Below are 21,461 nucleotides of genomic sequence, written 5' to 3'. Positions count from 1 at the left end.
GAGAGGGAGACAGTGTGAGAGTGGGTGACAGTGTGGGAGAGGAAGACAGTGTGAGAGTGGGAGGCAGCGTGGGAGAGGGAGAGAGTGTGAGAGTGGGAGGCAGCGTGGGAGAGGGAGAGAGTGTGAGAGTGGGAGACAGTGTGGGAGAGAGGGGGAGAGTGTGAGAGTGGGTGACAGTGTGGGAGAGGAAGACAGTGTGAGAGTGGGAGGCAGCGTGGGAGAGGGAGAGAGTGTGAGAGAGGGAGAGAGTGAGACACTGTGAGAGAGGAAGGGAGTGTGTGAGAGAGAGAGAGAGAGAGTGAGAGAGGGAGACAGTGTGGGAGAGGGAGAGAGTGTGAGAGTGGGAGGCAGTGTGGGAAAGGGAGAGAGTGTGAGAGTGGGTGACAGTGTGGGAGAGGGAGAGAGTGTGAGAGAGGGAGTGAGTGAGACACTGTGAGAGAGGAAGGGAGTGTGTGAGAGAGAGAGAGAGAGAGTGAGAGAGGGAGACAGTGGGGGAGAGGGAGAGAGTGTGAGAGAGGGAGGGATTGTTGAGAGGGAGAGAGTGTGAGAGAGGGAGAGAGTGTGAGCGAGGGAGGGAGTGTGAGAGAGGGAGAGACTGTGAGAGTGGGTGACAGTGTGGGAGAGGGAGAGAGTGTGAGAGTGGGAGGGATTGTTGAGAGGGAGAGAGTGTTAGAGAGGGAGAGAGTGTGAGAGTGGGAGACAGTGTGGGAGAGGGAGAGAGTGTGAGAGAGGGAGGGATTGTTGAGAGGGAGAGAGTGTGAGCGAGGGAGAGAGTGTGAGAGTGGGTGACAGTGTGGGAGAGGAGAGAGTGCGAGAGAGGGAGACAGTGTGAGAGAGGGAGAGAGTGTGAGAGAAGGCGACAGTGTGAGAGAGGGAGACAGTGTGGGAGAGGGAGAGAGTGTGAGAGTGGGTGACAATGTGGGAGAGGGAGAGAGTGTGAGCGTGGGAGGAATTGTTGAGAGGGAGAGAGTGTGAGCGAGGGAGAGAGTGTGAGAGAGGGATAGTGTGAGAGAGTGAGGGTGAGGGAGGGCGAGAGTGCAAGGGAGAGCTGGAGTGTGAGGGAGTGCTCTTGGAGGTACAAAGAACAAAGAACAAAGAAATGTACAGCACAGGAACAGGCCCTTCGGCCCTTCAAGCCCGTGCCAACCATGTTGCCCGACTAGACTACAATCTTCTACACTTCCGGGCTCCGTATCCCTCTATTCCCATCCTATTCATGTATTTGTCAAGATGCCCCTTAAATGTCACTATCGTAAAGATATGTGGAACTGGGTATCAGGGGGAAACACAATCCCGATTCATACATTTGCTGAGGAAACAAACTTGTTCCTAAATTATAAAATCAGATCCTGGATGAAGTAAATGTCCTCCATGCAGTATTGCACCATTTAAGTTGTGAATAACTGACAGAGTGTGATAGGTCAGTTATTGTGCAGAGCTGGCATAGAACTTGTCTTTCCCCAGTCAGAGGCCAGAAAGCAAACACGTGGCACAGCCGCTTTTAAAAATAATTGTAAAGCAACCTGAAAAAAGATAGCCCTCCCTCTAATTATTAAATGTGCGTCTGCTTTTATTGGGAGCAACACAGATGTTTTCAATATTAAAGCACAGGCAGCGCCCAGGGTCAGACAGATTGGAACTTACAATGACGTTGATGCTGTGAAGTAAGCAGTGAGCTAAAGCGGGCGCTGGGTTCACACACGGACACAGTGAATAGAAAGGATTACAGTGAGAATACTCGCGGCGCGGGGGAACTTGGAGGGAACCTGCAGGTGTTGGTCCCATCATCTCCCAGCCAGACCACATCCAAAGCCTTTAAAATGCGTGAAGTCCCGAAGGAGGACATTCATTCCTGGGGCTGGTTTAGCACACTGGGATAAATCGCTGGCTTTTAAAGCAGACCAAGGCAGGCCAGCAGCACGGTTCAATTCCCGTACCAGCCTCCCCGAACAGGCGCCGGAATGTGGCGACTAGGGTCTTTTCGCTGTAACTTCATTTGAAGCCTACTTGTGACAATAAGCGATTTTCATTTCATTCCGTTTCATTTCATTCCGTTTGACCTCAGCAGCTCTGTAGATGAGCAGATGATTCAATCCCACTGCACTGCCCTTTCCCTGGAGACGTATATTTGATTTCTGTCGCTCCTACCATTCCCTGTGAAACCACTGTTGTATCTGCCGGCACCAGTGTCCCAGGCCGTGCAGACCAGATCAGAACCACTCGCTGTGTGAATCGTTTAGAAGCAGTTTTCCCTTCGGGATGATTGGATCGGCTGGGGCTGGGTTATTGGGAATAAAAGACGATGATGTGAGAATCCTTCCACACATTTAAGATGATAAAGTTTTGGATAATCTGAATGTAAATGAACTGTTTCCATGAACAATATAAATATCTGTTGGAAAGATGTAACTGAAGTATATGATCATGCAGCTACATTCATCAGGAGTAATGCAGAGCCGGAACTGATAACAAATGACAACATGGGGAGACTACACGGTCACTCACACCTCCTCCACCATTCAATTTAATCACTGCTCAGCTTCTGCCTCAATGTCATTTCCCGCTTGTTCCTCACATCCTTTCATTACCTCATTTTCTGTAAGAATAATGGAGGCTGACACCCAAAGCCATATTTCAAACCGAGTTGGACATTTACGGCCGTAAGACCATAAGAAAAAGGAGCTGAACTTGGTCACTCGGCCCAGCGAGCCTGCTCCGCCAGTCAATCATGGCTGATATGTTTCTCACCCTCATTCTCCTACCTTCTCACCTTCTCCCCATAACCCCTGATCTCCTTATTAACCAAGAACCTATCTATCTCTGTCTTAAAGACACTCAGTGATTTGGCCTCCACAGCCTTCTGTGGCAGAGTCCCACCGATTCACCACCCTCGGGCTGAATAAATTCCTCCACATCGCTGTTTTAAAGGATCGTCCCTTTAGTCTGAGACAGTGTCCTCTGGTTCTAGTTTTTCATACAAGTGGAAACATCCTCTCCACATCCACTCTGTCCAGGCCTCACAGTATCCTGGAAGTTTCAATAAGATACCCCTCATCCTTCTTAACTCCAACGAGTACAGACCCCAGAGTCCTCAACCGTTCTTCATACGACAAGCTCTTCATTCCAGGGATCGTTCTAGTGAACCTCCTCTGGACCCTTTCCAAGGGAAGCATGTCCTTCTTCAGATACGGGGCCCAGAACTGCTCACAATACTCCAAATGGGGCCTGACCAGAGACTTATACAGCCTCAGAAATACATCCCTGCTCTTGTACTCGCGCCCTCTCGACATGAATGCTAACATTGCAATTGCCTTCCTAACTGCCGACTGAACCTGCCCGTTAACCATAAGAGAATCGTGAACAAGGCCTCCCAAGTCCCTTTGTGCTTCTCATTTCCGAAGCATTTCCACTTTTAGAGAATAGTCAATTCCTCCATTCCTCCTTCCAAAGTGCATAACCTCACACTTTTCCATATTGTATTCCATATTCCACTTGTTTGCACAATCTCCCAGCCTCTGAGTCCTTCTGCAGCCCCCCCCCCTCCCTCCCCCCACCGCTTCCTCAATACTACCTGTCCCTCTACAGATCTTTGTGTCATCTGTAAACTCAGCAATAGTGCCTTCGGCTCCTTCTTCCAGATCATTAATGTATATTGTGGAAAGTTGTGGTCCCAGCACAGACCCCTGAGGCACACGACGAGACACCGGCTGCCATCCTGAAAAAGACCCCTTTATCCCCACTCTCTGCCTTCTGCCAGTCAGCCAATTCTTTTTCCATCCCAGGATCTTGCCCTGAACACCATGGGCTCTTAACCAATTTAACAGACTGGAATGCGGCACTATGTCAAAGGCCCTCTGGAAATCTACATAAATCGCATCCACTGGTTCTCCCTTGTCTAACTTCCTTGTCACTTCCTCAAAGAACTCTAACAGATTTGTCAGACATGACCTCCCCTTGACGAATCTGTGCTGACTCAGTCCTATTTTATCCTGCACTTCCAAGTACTCCGCAATCTCATCTTTAATAATGGATCTAAAATCTTACCAATGACCGAAGTCAGGCTAACCGGCCGATAATTTCCCGTCTTCTGCCTCCCTCCCTTCTTAACCAGCGGTGCTACATTAGCCACTTTCCAGTCCTCTGGGACCCTTTCTGCCTCCAGTGATTTCTGAAAGATCACCACCACTCCCTCCACAATCTCCTCAGCTATCTCTTTTAGAACCCTGGGATGTAGTCCATCCGTCCAGGTCATTCATCCACCTTCAGACCTTTCGGTTTCCGCAGAACCTTCTCCTTAGTGATGGCCACGGCCCTCCCCTCTGCCCCCTGGCTCTCCTGGAGCTCTGGCATCCCACTGGTGTCTTCCACCGTGAAGGCTGATGCAAAGTAACTATACAGTTCGTCTACCATTTCTTTGTCACCTATTGTTACTTCTCCAGTCACATTTTCCAGTGGTCCAATGTCTTTTTTTGTCTCTCTCTTACCTTTTATATATTGAAAAGAACATCTCCCTATCTTCTTTTACATTACTAGCTAGCTTGTCCTCAAATTTCATCTGCTCCTCCTTTATTGCTGTTTCAGTTTTCCTCTGCTCACAATTAAAGGCTTCCCAATCTTCCGGCATCCCACTATTCCGCGCCACATTGTATGTTTTTTATTTTGATTTACTGCTCTCCTTGACTTCCCTCGTGAGCCATGGACTCCTTGTCCTCCCCTTGGCATGTTTCCTCCTCCTTGGGATGAAATTCTGTTGTTCCTCCCGAATAACCCCCCAAAACTGCTGCCATTGCTGTCCCACTGTCTTCCCTGCTCGTCTCCTTTTCCAATCAACTCTGGCCAGCTCCTCCCATGCCTTTGTAGTTACCCCTATTTAATTGTAATACTGTTACATCTGACTCCAGCTTCTCCCTCTCAAACTGCAGGGTAAATTCTATCATATTGTGGTCACTGCTCCCTTCGGGTTCCTTCACCTTAAGTTCCCTAATCAAGTCTGCTTCATTACACATCACCAAATCCAGAATTGCCTGTTCCCCAGTCGGCTCTGTCACAGACTGCTCCAAAACAACATCTCATTCCACAAATTCCATTTCTTGGGATCCACGATCAACCTGATTTTCCTGCATGTTGAAGTCCGCCATGATTATTGTAATATTTACTTTTTTACATGCCTTTTCTATCTCCTGATTTATTTTTTGCTCCACCTCTTGATTACTGCTCCGAGTCCTGCAAATAAGTCCGATCAGAGTCTTTTTATCGATTCGATTCCTCAACTCTGTCCATAGGGAATCTCTGCCTTCTGATCCTATATCGCTCCTTGCTATCGATTTAACTTCATTCCTTCCTCACAATGGAGCCCCACCTCCTTTACCCACCTGCCTGTCCTTTCGATAGAACACTTGCACATTTTGATCCCAGCCCTGATCACCTTGTAGCCACGTCTCTGTGATTCCAACAACATCGTACCAGCCAATTTCAATGTGCGCAACATGCAAATTCACCTTGTTCCGTACACTGCACACGTTTAGGTCCACCACCCTCAATGCTGCATTGAGCACCTCCCTTCTCACCCTCGGCACCTTTTTTGCTCTGCCTGAGGGTGATGTTGTTCAGGTATTTGTGTTCTCCATTTCCCATTCAGTTATTACACCTGCTGAGCTACCGCTCTGGTTCCCACTCCCTTTCATATTAGTTTCAATTCTCCCGGGTGACACTAACAAGCCTCCCAGCGAGGATAGTGATGTCCCTCCAGTTTAGAAGCTGCCCGCCCTTCTTGTCCAGGTCCCACATTTCCCGGAATATCGCCCAATGGCCCAGAAATCTGAAACCCTCCCTCCTACACCACCAGTTTAGCCACGAGTTTAGCTGTACTATCCTCTTGTTTCTAGCCTCACTCTCACGTGGCACAGGGAGTAATCCTGAGATTCCAACCCGAGAGGTCCTGCTTTTTAGCTTACTGTCTAACTTCCTGAACTCCTTCTGCAGGGCCTCATCGCTCTTCCTGCCGATGTCGTTAGTACCGATGTGAACTAAGACCTCTGGCTGTTCACCCTCCCCCTTCAGGACGTCCTGTGTTCGTTCAGAGACAACCTTGACCCTGGCACCAGGCAGACAACATACCAACCTGGAGTCTCTTTCCTGTCCACAGAAGCGCCGATCTGTGCCCCTTTCTATAGAGTCCCTGTAACTATCGCTTTCCTTCACTTTACCCTCCCCTGCTGAGTAACAGAGCCAGCTGTGGTGCCACTGTTCTGGCTGCTGTTGTTTTCCCCTGAGATGCTATCCCCCAACTGTATCCAACACAGTATACCTATTAGAGAGGGGGACAGCCACAGGGGATTCCAGCGCTGACTGCCTGCCCGTTCCAGCAGTCATCCACCGAACTATCTGCCTGCACCTTAGGTGTGACCACGCCTCCAGAACGTCTACCTATGATGCTTTCCGCCACCTGTATGCTCCTCAGTGCATCCAATTGCTGCTCGAACCGAACCACGCGGTCTGCGTGGAGCTGCCATTGGCTACACCTGCTGCAGACGCAGTTGACTGGAACACTGGAAGCGTCACGGTTCTCCCACATCTCACAGTTAGAGCACTGCACCCTCTGAGTGACATTTATGCACTAGTTAATTCATTCAAAATAATCACTTAAATTATTATCAGATTAAGTTACAATTAACGATATGGTCCTGCGCTGGATTTTTACTGTAAATAAATGTTAAATTCTAATCCCTGCTCTCAGGTTTACTTACTCCTCTGCCCATTTAATGAATTAGTTACTGCAGTTGTATAGAACCTGAATTACATGAGTAACACATGAACAGAATGGGAATACAGGGATACGGACCACAGGAAGCGCAGAAGATTATAGGTCAGATGGGCAGCAAGTTCAGCACAGGCTTGAGGGCCGAAGGGCCAATATAGAATCATAGAATCATAGAAGTTTACAGCATGGAAACAGGCCCTTCGGCCCAACCAGTCCATGCCGCCCAGTTTTTACCATTAAGCTAGTCCCAGTTGCCCGCATTTGGCCCATAACCCTCTATACCCATCGTACCCATGTAACTATCTAAATGCTTTTTAAAAGACACAATTGTACCCGCCTCTACTACTACCTCTGGCAGCACATTCCAGACACTCACTACCCTCTGAGTGAAGAAATTACCCTTCTGAATCTCTCCCTGCTCACCTTAAACCTATGCCCTCTAGTTTTAGACTCCCCTACCTTTGGGAAAAGATGTTGACTATCTACCTTATCTATGCCCCTCATTATTTTATAGACCTCTATAAGATCACCCCTAAGCCTCCTACGCTCCAGGGAAAAAAGTCCCAGTCTATCCAGCCTCTCCTTATAACTCAAACCATCAAGTCCCGGTAACATCCTAGTAAATCTTTTCTGCACTCTTTCTAGTTTAATAATATCCTTTCTATAATAGGGTGGCCAGAACTGCACACAGTATTCCAAGTGTGGCCGTACCAATGTCTTGTACAACTTCAACAAGACGTCCCAACTCCTGTATTCAATGTTCTGACCAATGAAACCAAACATGCCGAATGCCTTCTTCACCACCCTGTCCACCTGCGACTCCACCTTCAAGGAGCTATGAACCTGTACTCCTAGATCTCTTTGTTCTATAACTCTCCCCAACGCCATACCATTAACTGTGTAGGTCCTGGCCTGATTCGATCTGCCAAAATGCATCACCTCACATTTATCTAAATTAAACTCCATCTGCCATTCGTCGGCCCACTGGCCTAATTGATCAAGATCCCGTTGCAACCCCAGATAACTTTCTTCACTATCCACTGTGCTACCAATCTTGGTGTCATCTGCAAACTTACTAACCATGCCTCCTAAATTCTCATCCAAATCATTAATATAAATCACAAATAACAGTGGACCCAGCACCGATCCGTGAGGCACACCACTGGTCACAGGCCTCCAGTTTGAAAAACAACCCTCTACAACCACCCTCTGTCTTCTGTCGTCCAGCCAATTTTGAATCCAATTGGCAACCTCACCCTGGATCCCGTGAGCTTTCACATTCTGCAACAACTTACCATGCGGTACCTTGACAAAGGCTTTGCTAAAGTCCATGTAGACAACGTCTACTGCACTGCCCTCATCTACCTTCTTGGTCACCCCCTCAAAAAACTCAATCAAATTTGTGAGACATGATTTTCCACGCACAAAGCCATGCTGACTGCCCCGAATCAGTCCTTGCCTCTCTAAATGCTTGTAGATCCTGTCTCTCAGAATGCCTTCTAGCAACTTACCTACTACAGACGTTAGGCTCACCGGTCTGTAGTTCCAAGGCTTTTCCCTGCTGCCCTTCTTAAACAAGGGCACAACTTTCGCTACTCTCCAATCTTCAGGCACCTCAGCTGTGGCTGCTGATGATTCAAATATCTCTGTTAGGGGACCCGCAATTTCCTCCCTAGTCTCCCACAACATCCTGGGTTACATTTCATCAGGTCCCGGGGATTTATCTAACTTGATGCGCTTTAAGACTTCCAGCACCTCATCCTCTTTAATATGCACACTTCTCAAGACATCACTATTTATTTCCTTTAGTTTCCTAACATCCATGCCTTTCTCCACCGTGAATACCGATGAGAAATATTCATTCAGGATCTCACCCAACTCTTGTGGTTCTGCACATAGATGTCCTTGTTGATCCTTAAGAGGCCCTACTCTGACCCTAGTTACTCTTTTTCCCTTTATGTATCTGTAGAAGCTCTTTGGATTCTCCTTTGCATTATTTGCCAAAGCAATTTCATGTCCCCTTTTTGCCCTCCTGATTTCCCTCTTAACTCTATTTCGACAATCTTTATACTCTTCAAGGGATCCACTTGATCCCAGTTGCTTATGTACGTCATATGCCTCCTTCTTCTTTTTGACCAGAGTCTCAATATCTCGAGTCATCCAGGGTTCCCTACTTCTACCAGCCTTGCCCTTCACTCTGAAGGGAATGTGCTTACCCTGAACCCTGGTTAACACATTTTTAAAAGCCTCCCATTTACCAGCCGTCCCTTTGCCTGCCAATAGTCTCTCCCAATCTACCTCTGAAAGTTCCTGTCTGATACCATCAAAATTGGCCTTGCCCCAATTAAGAATTGTAACTCTTGGGCCAGACCTATCATTCTCCATAGCTATCTTAAAACTAATGGAGTTATGGTCACTTGTCCCAAAGTGATCCCTCACTAACACTTCTGTCACTTGCCCTTCCTTATTTCCCAAGACGAGGTCAAGTTTTGCCCCCTCTCTAGTCGGGCCATCCACATACTGAATGAGAAATTCCTCCTGAATACACTCAACAAATTTCCCTCCATCCAAGCTCCTAATGCTATGGCTGTCCCAGTCAATGTTGGGAAAGTTAAAGTCCCCTACTATTACCACCCTATTTTTCTTGCAGCTATCTGTAATCTCCTTACATATTTGCTCCTCAATTTCCCGCTGACTATTTGGGGGCCTGTAGTACAGTCCTTTCAAGGTGATCTCTCCCTTCTTATTTTTCAGTTCCACCCATATAGATTCAGTGGGCGAACCCTCGGATATATCCCCTCTAAGTACTGCCGTGATGTTCTCCCTAATCAAAAACGCCACTCCCCCTCCTCTCTTATCTATGTTGTACTTTTATTTGTGCCTTGTTCCTTGTTCTAACTATTTGTATCAGGTATTGCTGAGTCCGGAGACCAAAATCGCAATCAAGAGTCTATGTTACAAGTGTTTGTCTTGAACAACGAACACGAGGTAATGGGACTGAGAGACTGGAGGAGATAATCCCATACCTTCCGGGCCAGACAGCGGAAGAGAAGGCATCATGTGTTCAACTATTAATATGATAATAATAATCTTTATTAATAATAAAAATATGTATTGTCACAAGTAGTCCCACATTAACACTACAATGAAGTTACTGTGAAAATCCCCTAGTCGCCACACTCCGGCACCTGTTCGGATACACAGAGGGAGATTTTAGAATGTCCAACTCACCTCACAACATGTCTTTCGGGACTTGTGGAAGGAAACCGGATCACCCGGAGGAAACCCACGCAGACACGGGGGGAACGTGCAGACGACACACAGACAGTGACACAAGCCGGGAATCGAACCTGGGACCCCGGAGCTGTGAAGCCAGTGTGCTAACCACTGTGCTATCATGCCGGCCTTCAAATCAGGAATCCTGAAGAATTGGGAGAGTATCGGTATCACGGAGAGCTATGGATCTGCTGTGTAATACTGAGAAATAAATCACCAAGGCCATGGCAGGGTTTGATTCTCCTCCAATCCGCCAGCTCCAATCTTAACCATCGCATTAGACCTCGGCATCGATCAGTCCGTTAAACATGGGGAACAGACTCTAGTTGAGAAATAATGAATGGAAACAATGGTTGATCACTCTCTTATTGTGAAACAGTCAGTATTTTCCCGAGGAGAAACACTACAGGATACAGAAGGCAACCAAAAGGACCAGTCTCCCCAACAACACCAGCGGGAGTTTGTAGTTATCCAGTTCCAGCAGTCAGATAACCTCAATAATTTAAATAAATATGTGACACAATATATAATTGTTTCTCAGCCCATTACTTCCCGGATTCCATTATTTAAATTGCTGGGACGTCTTCAGTAGAAACATGCAGAGAGATCACAATGTATTCCACCACATAGCAGCGATATGTCTAGTAACTAATGGAATTAAAACCTGAAAGATAATTTCTGGTACTCATAGACATTTCTAAATGCATATTATTGTGAAAAGCATAAAGGTTTCTAGACATATTCGCTAATCATTGGACGGAAAATAATTATGTTCCTGGCATGATGATTCGATAGAAAGATAATCACAGTTTAGTTAATTGTGAGCAGAAATGTGCATGTTCAGTTTATTGTGTTATTATAGGAAGGTCAGGAATTACTGACTCTATTTGAAAGAACAATCTTATTATGATTATTGTCTGAACAATATTAATTTACGCCTCAGATTACTGGAATAATCAATCCTTCAATAATCACTTTCAAAGTTGCAATTAAATGTTTTTCATTATTTACTGTGTTCAATGGACTGAAAACGAATGTGATGCTTTCTATCAATGTTGTGCAAACATGATGGTGAAATATATGTCATCCTGCCTTCCATCATTGGATTTCAGAGATCATAGAATTCACAGTGCAGAAGGAGGCCATTCGGCCCATCGAGTCTGCACCGGCTCTTGGAAAGAGCACCCTACCCAAGCCCACACCTCCACCCTATCCCCATAACCCAGCAACCCCATCCAACCTAAGAGCAATTTAACGTGACCAATCCACCTAACCTGCACATCTGTGGGAGACAATCAGAGCACCCGGAGGAAACCCACGCAGACACGGGGAGAACGTGCAGACTCCGCACAGACAGTGACCCAAGCGGGAATCGAACCTGGGACCCTGGCGCTGTGACGTCATAGTGGCACCACTGTGCTACCGTGCTGCCTGATTTGCTCAGTTTTCTTTGGTAGAAACAGGCAGAGAGAATTCTCACACTATTCAGTCATGGCACAACTATGATATATGAAATTCAATCCTGAGACGTAATTGCTGGTATCATAGACATGGAAAATATTTCCCAATACATATTATTGTGGGAAGTTAAAAGATTTATTCATACCGTTAGTGATCAATGGATTAATCAGTTTCTTGCCATGATAATTCTCTTGGAAAATGATCATCGGTTTAATGTCCTGTACCCTGTTCTCGGTCCGGCCAGCCCCGTTATCCGGCGCTGCCCACCCACCGCCACAACGGGATTCTCCGTTCCCGCAGCCGGTCAGTGAGGTTTCCCGTTGTGGCCACCCCACGGCGTGGGGAAACCCGCGGACATGGGGGCGCTGCCGGCGAAGGGGAGGATCCTGCCCAGGGAGAATCCCATTGATTGGGATTGTGAGCTGAACAAATGCATTTTTTATTGATGCCTTTATTGTTGTGTGGTCAGGAATTACAGATTCTATTCCACTGATTAACAATCTTCATTTGATTGTGGTCTGAACAGTAATTAGAAACCGCCTGTGATTATTGCAATAAACAATCCTTTGACAATCACAGTGAAAGATGCAATGAAATGTTTTTAGTTATTTGCTGTGTTTAATGGACTGAAAACTAATTTGTTATTTTCTATCAATGTTGCACAAATAATAATTAGTTGTGTCATGCTTGTTGGACATTGACATAATGAGCTGTTCGCTGATTTAATTCAACCTCGCAATGAATGAATGAGATAATTGTTTATTGGACCAAACAATCAATTCAAGTTCACTCTGATTATTGGGATGAACGATGTTAACAGGTGGTTAATCTTCCACAGAAAATAATTAAATAATTCAAGTAAAAATCAGTAGACCCGTCAGAACTTCACCAGTTTAAATACATTTAATGTTGGGACATTCATTAAAATATCTGAGCCATTTTAACAAATAGTTCTTCCATATTCACTTTGATTATTGGGTGTAATGATTAAAAGTTAGTTACTCTAACTCTTGGACTGATGAAGAATTAGCTCTTCACTTTTATGCGGAATCCAAGCAGTATAAAATATATTGGCCCTCAGGACAATCCCAACGAAAGGCCATTTGAAAAGGGACCTGCTGCAGTGACTGATGTTGTCTCCAAATCCCGCAGCCTACTCACCCCTCTCTGGGGTTGGGTGATATCTTGGCTTGGGCGATCTCTGCCGTTCGGTGATATCTGGCGTTGGGTGATCTCTGGCGTTGGGTGATCTCTGGGTTTGGGTGATATCTGCGGTTGGGTGATATCTGGGGTTGGGTGATGTCTGGGGTTGGGTGATATCTGGGGTTGGGTGATGTCTGGGGTTGGGTGATAGCTGGGGTTGGGTGATATCTGGGGTTGGGTAGTATCTGGAGTTGGGTGATATCTGGGGTTGGGTGATATCTGGGGTTGGGTGATATGGGGGGGTTGGGTGATCTCTGGGGGTTGGGTGATCTCTGGGGTTGGGTGATACCTGGGCTTGGGCGATATCTGGGGCTGGGTGATAACTGGGGTTGGGTGATCTCTGGGGTTGGGTGATATCTTGGGTTGGGTGATATCTGGGGTTGGGTGATATCTGGGGCTGGGTGAAAGCTGGAGTTGGGTGATATCTGGGGTTGGGTGATCTCTGGGGCTGGGTGATCTCAGGGGTTGGGTGATATCTGGAGTTGGGTGATTCTGGGGTTGGGTAATATCTGGGGTTGGGAGATCTCTGGGGTTGGGTGATCTCTGGGGTTGGGTGAGTCTGGGGTTGGGTGATATCGGGGGTTGGGTGATATTTGGAGTTGGGTGATATGTGTAGTAGGGTGATATCGGGGGTTGGGTGGTATCTGGGGTTGGGTGCTATCCGGGGTTGGGTGATCTCTGGGGTTGGGTGATCTCTGGGGTTGGGTGATCTCTGGGGTTGGGTGATATCTGGGGTTGAGTGATCTCTTGGGTTGGGTGATATCTTGGGTTGGGTGATATCTGAGGTTGAGTGATATCTGGGGTTGGGTCATCTCTGGCGTTGAGCGATATCTGGGGTTGGGTGAGACCTGGGGTTAGGTGATATCTGGGATTGGGTGATCTCAGGCGTTCTGTGATATCTGGGGTTGGTTGATATCTGGGGTGGGTGATATCTGGGGCTGTGTGATATCTGGGATTGGGTGACATCTGGTGTTGGGTGATATCTGGAGTTGGGTGATATCTGTGGTTGGGTGATATCTGGGGTTGGGTGATCTCTGGGGTTGGGTGATCTCTGGGGTTGGGTGATCTCTGGGGTTGGGTGATATCTGAGGTTGGGTGATATTTGGGGTTGGGTGATATCTGTAGTTGGGTGATATCGGGGGTTGGGTGATATCTGGGGTTGGGTGCTATCCCGGGTTGGGTGATCACTGGGGTTGGTTGATCTCTGGGGTTGGGTGATCTCGGTGGTTGGGTGATATCTGGGGTTGGGTGCTATCCCGGGTTGGGTGATCTCTGGGGTTGGGTGATCTCTGGGGTTGGGTGATCTCGGTGGTTGGGTGATATCTGGGGTTGAGTGATCTTTGGGGTTTGGTGATATCGGGGGTTGTGTGATCTCTGGGGTTGACTGATATCTGGGGCTGGGTGATCTCTGGGGTTGGGTGATATCTGGGGCTGGGTGATATCTGGGGTTGGGTGATAGCTGGGGCTGGGTGATATCTGGGGTTGGGTGATATCTGGGGCTGGGTGATATCTGGGGTTGGGTGATATCTGGGGCTGGGTGATCTCTGGGGTTGGGTGATATCTGGGGCTGGGTGATATCTGGGGCTGGGTGATATCAGGGGTTGGTTGATATCTGGGGTTGGTTGATATCTGGGGTTGGGTGATCTCTGGGGCTGGGTGATATCTGGGATTGGGTGATATCGGGGGGGTGCTTCGGTGATATCCGTTGGGTGCTGATATCTGTTCTGCGGTAATGTTTGCCGGGGCATGAATTCAAGACTGGATTCATATCCGGGGGGGGGGGTGCTATAATAAAATTAATAATCCCTTGTCACAAGTATATTTCACTGATGTCACTGTGAAAAGCCCCTAGTCGCCATAGTCCGGCGCTTGTTGTGGAGGCCGGCACGGGAATTCATCCCGCGCTGCTGGCATTGTTCTGCATTGCAAGCCAGCTATTTAGCCCACTGTGCTAAACCAGCCCCTGTTGGGCTGTTTAGGATGGGGGTGGGGTGTCATCGGGCGGGATGATACCTGGCTGGGCGCATCAGGGGTTTGTTGGGCATTTCCGGTGGTTAATATCGAGGGTGGGACCATAGAGTAGAATCATAGCATCAACAGTGCACAAGGAGGTTATTCGGCCCATCAAGTCTGCACGAGCCCTTACAAGAGCGTCTCATCTAAGCTCCCACCTCTGCCCCATCCCCGTAACCCAGTAACCCCCCTGGGGATGTATCGTGGAGGGGGTGATGACGGGGAGGGGGAGATATCGGGGAGCGGGAGATATTGAGGAGGGGGTGATATCGGGGAGGGAGTAGTACTGGGGAGGGGGTGATATCGGGGAGGGGGTGATATCGGGGAGGGGGGTAATCGAGGAAGGGGGTGATATCGGGGAGGGGGTGATATCGGGGAGGGGGTGATATCAGGGTGGGGGTGATATTGGGGAGGGGGTGATATTGGGGAGGGGGTGATATCGGGGAGGGGGTGATATCGGGGTGGGGGTGATATCGGGGAGGGGGTGATATCGGGGAGGGGATGATATCGGGGTTGGGTTGATATCGGGGTGGGGGGTGATATTGAGGATGGAGTGATATCGGGAGGGAGTGGTATTGGGGAGAGGGGTGATATCGGGGAAGGGGTGATATCGGGAGGAGGGGGTGATATCGGGGAGGGTGTGATATCGGGGAGTGGGTGATATCGGGGATGGGGTGATATCGGTGGGGGAGTGATATCGGGTAGGGGGTGATATCGGGGAGGGGGTGATATCGGGGAGGAGGTGATATCGGGGTGGGGGTGATATCGGGGTGGTGGTGATATCGGGGAGGGGATGACATCGGGGAGGGGGTGATATCGGGGAGGGGGTGATATCGGGGTGGGGGTGATATCAGGGGGGGGGGTGATATCGGGGAGGGGATGATATCGGGGTTGGGTTGATATCGGGGTGGGGGTGATATTGAGGATGGAGTGATATCGGGAGGGAGTGGTATTGGGGAAAGGGGTGATATCGGGGATGGGGTGATATCGGGAGGAGGGGGTGATATCGGGAGGAGGGGTGATATCGGGGAGGGGGTGATATCGGGGAGGGGGTGATATCGGGGTGGGGGTGATATCGTGGCGGGGGTGATATCGGGAAGGGTGTGATATCTGGAAGGGGGTGATATCGGGGAGGGGGTTATATCGGGGATGGGGTGATATCGGGGAGGGGGTTATATCTGGGAGGGGGTGATATCGGGGAGGGGGTGATATCTGGGAGGGGGTGATATCTGGGACGGGCTGATATCGGGGAGGGAGTGATATCTGGGAGGGGGTGATATCTGGGACGGGCTGATATCGGGGAGGGGGTGATATCTGGGAGGGAGTGATATCTGGGACGGGCTGATGTCGGGGAGGGGGTGATATCGGGGAGGGAGTGATATCTGGGAGGGGGTGATATCTGGGACGGGCTGATATCGGTGAGGGGGTGATATCGGGGAGGGGGTGATATCGGGGAATTTAGTGATATCGGGGAGGGTGTGATATCTGGGACTGGCTGATATCGGGGAGGGGGTGATATCTGGGAGGGGGTGATATCTGGGACGGGCTGATATCGGTGAGGGGGTGATATCGGGGAGGGGGTGATATCGGGGAATGGGTGATATCGGGGAGGGTGTGATATCTGGGACGGGCTGATATCGGGGAGAGGGTGATATCTGGGACGTGCTGATATCGGTGAGGGGGTGATATCGGGGAGGGGGTGATATCGGGGAATGGGTGATATCGGGGAGGGTGTGATATCTGGGACGGGCTGATATCGGGGAGGGGGTGATATCTGGGAGGGGGTGATATCTGGGACGGGCTGATATCGGGGAGGGGGTGACATCGGGGATGGAGTGATATCGGGGAGGGGGTGATATCGGGGAGGGGGTGAAATCGGGGAGTGGGTGATATCGGGGAGGGAGTGATATCTGGGACGGGCTGATATCGGTGAGGGGGTGATATCGGGGAGGGGGTGATATCGGGGAGGGGGTGATATCGGGGAGTGGGTGATATCGGGGAGGGGGTGATATCGGGGTGGGGGTGATATCGGGGAGGGGGTGATTTCGGCGAGGGGGTGATATCGGGGAGGGGATGATATTGGTGTGGGGGTGATAACGGGGAGGGGTGATGTCCGGGGAGGGGGCGATATCCGTGGTGGAGTGATATCGGGGCGGGTGTGATATCGGGGAGTGGGTGATATCCGGGGTGGGCGGAGGGGCAGTGCTGCGGTGTCTATTGGGACACAACAATCCCGACGACCCAATGGGGCCAATGGGCAGCAGATGCCGCCACTGCGATTGTGCCACACCCATCCCAGCATGCCCTGCGTGCTGGCGTCAACCATCTTGTATTGCCATAAGAACATAAGAACTAGGAGCAGGAGGAGGCCATCTGGCCCCTCAAGCCTGCTCCACCCTTCAATGAGATCATGGCTGATCTTTTGTGGACTCAGCTCCACTTTCCGGCCCGAACACCATAAACCTGAATCCCTTTATTCTTCAAAAAACTATCTATCTTTATCTTAAAAACATTTAATGAATTAGCCTCTACTGCTTCACTGGGCAAGGAATTCCATAGATTCGCAACCCTTTGGGTGAAGAAGTTCCTCCTAAACTATGTCCTCTATCTACTTCCCCTTATTTTGAGGCTATGCCCCCCTAGTTCTGCTTTCACCCGCCAGTGGAAACAACCTGCCCGCATCTATCCTATCTATTCCCTTCATAATCTTATATGTTTCTATAAGGTCCCCCCTCATCCTTCTAAATTCCAACGAGTACAGTCCCAGTCTACTCAACCTCTCCTCGTAATCCAACCCTGGGATTAACCGAGTGAATCTCCTCTGCACACCCTCCAGTGCCAGTACGTCCTTTCTCAATTAAGGAGACGAAAACTGAACACAATACTCCAGGTGTGGCCTCACTAATACCTTATACAATTGCAGCATAACCTCCCTAGTCTTAAACTCCATCCCTCTAGCAATGAAGGACAAAATTCTATTTGCCTTCTTAATCACCTGTTGCACCTGTCAACCAACCTTTTGCGACTCATGCACTAGCACACCCAGGTCTCTCTGCACAGCAGCATGTTTTAATATTTGATCATTTAAATAATCATCCCTTTTGCTGTTATTCCTACCAAAATGGGTAACCTCACATTTGTCAACATTGTATTCCATCTGCCAGACCCTAGCCCATTCACTTAGCCTGTCCAAATCCCTCTGCAGACTTCCAGTATCCTCTGCACTTTTTGCTTTACCACTCATCTTAGTGTCGTCTGCAAACTTGGACACATTGCCCTTGGTCCCCAACTATAAATCATCTATGTAAATTGTGAACAATTGTGGGCCCAACACTGATCCCTGAGGGACACCACTAGCTACTGATTGCCAACCAGAGAAACACCCATGAATTCCCACTCTTTGCTTTCTATTAATTAACCAATCCTCTATCCTTGCTACTATTTTCCCCTTAATGCCATGCATCTTTATCTTATGCAACAACCTTTTGTGTGGCACCTTGTCAAAGGCTTTCTGGAAATCCAGATATACCACATCCATTGGCTCCCCGTTATCGACCGCACTGCTCATGTCCTCAAAAAATTCCACTAAATTAGTTAGGCACGACCTGCCCTTTATGAACCCATGCTGCGTCTGCCCAATGGGACAATTTCCATCCAGGTGCCTCGCTATTTCTTCCTTGATGATAGATTCCAGCATCTTCCCTACTACCGAAGTTACGCTCACTGGCCTATAATTACCCGCTTTCTGCCGACCTCCTTTTTTAAACAGTGGTGTCACGTTTGCTAATTTCCAATCCGCCGGGACCACCCCAGAGTCTAGAGAATTTTGGTAAATTATCACTCGTGCATTTTCAATTTCCCTAGCCATCTCTTTCAGCACTCTGGGATGCATTCCATCAGGGCCAGGAGACTTGTCTACCTTTAGCCCCATTAGCTTGCCCATCACTACCTCCTTGGTGATAACAATCCTCTCAAGGTCCTCACCTGTCATAGCCTCATTTCCATCAGTCACTGGCATGTTATTTGTGTCTTCCACTGTGAAGACCGACCCAAAAAACCTGTTCAGTTCCTCAGCCATTTCCTCATCTCCCATTATTAAATCTCCCTTCTCATCCTCTAAAGGACCAATATTTACCTTCGCCACTCTTTTTTGTTTTATGTATTTGTAGAAACTTTTGCTATCTGTTTTGATATTCTGAGCAAGTTTACTCTCATAATCTATCTTATTCTTCTTTGTAGCTTTTTTAGTAGCTTTCTGTTGCCCCCTCTTGTGTTGCCAGGGGAGACACCCGGCAGCCATCTTCTGTTGCCAGGGGGACGCCCGGCAGCCATCTTGTGTTGCCAGGGGAGACTCCCGGTGGCCATCTTGTGTTGCCAGGGGCGTTTCCCTCAGCCATCTTGTGTTGCCAGGGGAGTCTCCCGGCAGCCATCTTGTGTTGCCAGGGGAGACTCCCGGTGGCCATCTTGTGTTGCCAGGGGAGTTTCCCTCAGCCATCTTGTGTTGCCAGAGGAGACGATGTCAGTCAGTGGGTGGCCCGCGCACTGCCTGCTGGGATAGTGACTCTCCCGCACATGCGCACGGACAGCTCTGTGTGAAGCCTCCATTGTCTGAAGCATTATTCCTGCCATAAGACCCAGAGTCCTCAACCGTTCCTCATACGACAAGCTCGCCTCCGCCTCCTGACTCCGGCTTCACTCTCGGTTCTCAAACACCCATTCCCCTTTCCTTGGAGGGTCAGCGGCCTCTGGCGGCAGCGGGACAGCGGCCTCTGGCGGCGGGGGGGACAGCGGCCTCTGGCGGCGGGGGGACAGCGGCCTCTGGCGGGGGGGAGACAGCGGCCTCTGGCGGGGGGGAGACAGCGGCCTCTGGCGGCGGGGGGACAGCGGCCTCTGGCGGCGGGGGGACAGCGGCCTCTGGCGGGGGGGGGACAGCGGCCTCTGGCGGGGGGGGGACAGCGGCCTCTGGCGGCGGGGGGATAGCGGCCTCTGGCGGCGGGGGGACAGCGGCCTCTGGCGGCGGGGGGACAGCGGCCTCTGGCGGCGGGGGGACAGCGGCCTCTGGCGGCGGGGGGGGGACAGTGGCCTTTGACGGGGGGGGGGACAGTGGCCTTTGACGGGGGGGGGCAGCGGCCTCTGGCGGCAGCGGGACAGCGGCCTCTGGCGGCGGGGGGACAGCGGCCTCTGGCGGCGGGGGGGGGGACAGTGGCCTTTGACGGGGGGGGGGCAGCGGCCTCTGGCGGCAGCGGGACAGCGGCCTCTGGCGGCAGCGGGACAGCGGCCTCTGGCGGCAGGCGGAGAGCGGCCTCTGGCGGCGGGGGGACAGCGGCCTCTGGCGGCGGGGGGACAGCGGCCTCTGGCGGCGGGGGGGGGGGACAGTGGCCTTTGACGGGGGGGGGCAGCGGCCTCTGGCGGCGGGGGGTCAGCGGCCTCTGGCGGCGGGGGGTCAGCGGCCTCTGGCGGCGGGGGGTCAGCGGCATGTTTGATGGGATCCATCCATCCATCCATCCATTCATCATCCCTCCATCCCTCCATCCCTCCCTCCCTCCCTCCATCCCTCCATCCCTCCAACCATCCATCCCTTCATCCATCCATCCATCCATTCATCCAGTCAGTCCTGGGAATGGTTGATGGGATCCATCCATCCATCCATCAATTCATCCAGTCAGTCAGTCCTGGGAATGGTTGTTGGGATCCATCCATCCATCAATCCATCCATCCAGACAGTCAGTCAGTCCTGGGATTGGTTGATGGGATCCATCCATCCATCCATCCATCCATCCATCCATCCATCCATCAATTCATCCAATCAGTCAGTCCTGGGAATGGTTGATGAGATCCATCCATCCATCCATCCATCCATCCATCCAGTCAGCCAGTCAGTCCTGGCAATGGTTGATGGGATCCATTCATCCATCCATCCATCAATTCATCCAGTCAGTCAGTCCTGGGAATGGTTGATGGGAACCATCCATCCATCCATCCAGTCAGTCAGTCAGTCCTGGGAATGGTTGATGGGATCCATCCATCCATCCATCCATCCATCCATCCATCCAGTCAGTCAGTCAGTCAGTCCTGGGAATGGTAGATAGGGTCCATCAATCCATCCATCCATCCATCCATCCATCCATTCACCCAGTCAGTCAGTCCTGGGAATAGTTGATGGGATCCATCCATCATTCTATCCATCCATCCATCCCTCCATCCCTCCATCCCTCCATCCCCCCTCCCTCCCTCCCTCCCTCCATCCCTCCATCCCTCCAACCCTCCATCCCTCCATCCATCCATCCATCCATCCATCCAGTCAGTCAGTCAGCCAGTCCTGGGAATAGTTGATGTGATCCATCCATCCATCCATCCATCCATCCATCCCCCCTCCCTCCCTCCCTCCCTCCATCCCTCCATCCCTCCAACCCTCCATCCTTCCATCCATCCATCCATCCATCCATCCAATCAGTCAGTCAGTCAGTCCTGGGAATGGTTGATAAGATCCATCCATCCATCCATTCATCCAGTCAGTCAGTCCTGGAAATGGTTGATGGTATCCACCCATCCATCCATCCATCCATCAATCCATCCAGTCAGTCAGTCAGTCCTGGGAATGGTTGATGGGATCCATCCATCCATCCATCCAGTCAGTCAGTCAGTCCTGGGAATGGTTGATGGGATCCATCCATGCATCCATCCATCCATCCATTCATCCAGTCCTCGGAATGGTTGATGGCATCCATCCATTATTCCATCCATCCAT

This window comes from Scyliorhinus torazame, chromosome 5 (assembly GCF_047496885.1).
Source record: "Scyliorhinus torazame isolate Kashiwa2021f chromosome 5, sScyTor2.1, whole genome shotgun sequence".
NCBI lineage: Eukaryota > Metazoa > Chordata > Chondrichthyes > Carcharhiniformes > Scyliorhinidae > Scyliorhinus > Scyliorhinus torazame.
Note: the sequence above shows the minus strand (reverse complement) of the source record.